This window comes from Oxyura jamaicensis, unplaced genomic scaffold (assembly GCF_011077185.1).
Source record: "Oxyura jamaicensis isolate SHBP4307 breed ruddy duck unplaced genomic scaffold, BPBGC_Ojam_1.0 oxyUn_random_OJ69983, whole genome shotgun sequence".
Taxonomy (NCBI): domain Eukaryota; kingdom Metazoa; phylum Chordata; class Aves; order Anseriformes; family Anatidae; genus Oxyura; species Oxyura jamaicensis.
The window spans coordinates 2,387-4,053 of record NW_023309696.1 but is presented as its reverse complement, the minus strand read 5'-3'; the positions used below and the strand labels follow the sequence as shown (position 1 = coordinate 4,053).

The window sequence follows — 1,667 nt, the reverse complement described above, 5'->3', positions numbered from 1 at the left end:
GGGCTTGAGGCTCCTTGCCTGAGTGTTACCACGCATTGAGCATCTTCATCCCTGGGGTGTTTAACAGAGGCAATTGTTTGTCCTCAGGGATCTTGGTCTGGTGCAGGCTGAGGAGCAGCCGGGACGATCTCTCCAGGTAAGGTGCCTTCATCCCTGCGTGCTGTGCCCGGGTGTTGAGGGATCCCGGAGTTCTTCCCGGGCTGGCCCAGAGTCATTCCCGGTGTCTCCTGCTGCAGAAGCAGCACGAAAGTCAGGCTGTGCTCTCCGAGCAGAGCAGGGTTTCACCTGGAGGAGGAGCACTCGGCTTCCCCACAGCACCTCTGTGGCTCAGACGCTGGCTTCCAGTAAAGTTTTCCAGATCGGTCCATGGCTGCAGCAGCCTCTGGGGTGGAGCAGACGGGGACGGTGTGCAGACCTGAAACGTGCTCCTTAATGTTTATATAGTTTGTTTGTTTTAAATGCCCCAAACTGCTCGAGAGGCTTTTGGGAAATGTGTGGTCTTGCAGTCTTCCCGAGGCTTGCTCACTCTCAGGTGACTCCTGCAAGCAGCGGGGTGTTGACTGAAGGAGGGCGAGGACCGGGATACAGTGCCATGAGGACAGGAAACCCCATCCCGAGTCAAAAATAGCTTCGAGTTGTCCGGTAGGGCCACTGCCCAGATAAGTCACCCCAGAGATGTTTGCCAAGGGAGCACAGCCTGCGTCGCAGACCTTCCCAGCGCTGCCGCCGCCGGCGTGATTCGCCCTGGCAGGCTGGAGCAAGGCTCCCCGTGGTGGGTGAGAGGTGGAGGATGCACGCGGCAGAGGGTGGCTCCGTGGGGGAGATGTGGGGATGCTCCCGTGCCCCCCTCTGCTCCGAAGCGCCTTTCTCGCCGGCTCGTTCCTCGCTGTGATGCAGCCCCAGCTGCCTGAGCCCGTCCCCAGCACCTCCTCTGCTGGCTCGGGGACCTCTCCTGGCTGCGAGCCGCGGAGCTGGGGTCCCGTCCTGAGCTTCAAGGAGAGGGATGTGGGGCTTCGGGCTGTGCTGGTCTGTTCCTGCAGTTGGTTTTTTATCTTCTGTTTGTCATTTTTCAGGTAGTTGCTGAAAATTTAGCACTGGAAAAGCCAGTCCTTCATGGTCCTCAGCGTTATCCCTATGGAGATGCCTCTTGGGAGAGTGGAAGTGCATCCAGGAGAGGGTGAAATCATGTCCCGTGGTGGGAGTGATTGCTGTGCTTGCAAGCATCCAGGACAGCCAAATGTTATGTTTTTCAAACTGTTTTGAGAGTTGTCTATGAATCGTTTGGGGAAAGTGTGTTTCTTCGTCTCTTGCTACAAATAAAAGTGCACACCTTATCCCTGTTACACTGCCGTGGTCTGTGGCTATGGGAAATAAGTCCTGTGTAGTACCCAAAACCCACAGCAGGGTAGGGGTGTGCACACAGGAGGGGCAGCCGGAGCTCACCTAACCCTATCCTCTTTTACTTTTAAGCCATTCCACCTTATCCTACCCAGGCAGAAAGCCATGGGGACGGAGCCATGGGGGTAGAGGGACCCCCCAGCTTACCCCTAGGGCTGCAGCTGCTCTCCCCCACAGGGTACCGGGATCTGCTCCCCCAGCTCAGCTTCCCCCCCTATCCAGCCCCATAAATATCAAGTAAACACCGGCAGCAAGCACCGTGTGCAGCT

At 57.3% G+C, this 1,667-nt stretch overlaps 1 long non-coding RNA gene across 1 annotated transcript; it reads left to right on the top strand.

The window, feature by feature from the left end:
- The first annotated feature begins 1 nt into the window (after position 1).
- LOC118159378 lies at positions 2–1,243 on the top strand. Its single transcript, XR_004747097.1, has 2 exons — positions 2–136; positions 1,074–1,243. It is a non-coding gene; the product is annotated as an uncharacterized LOC118159378 (long non-coding RNA).
- The last annotated feature ends 424 nt before the right edge of the window (positions 1,244–1,667 follow it).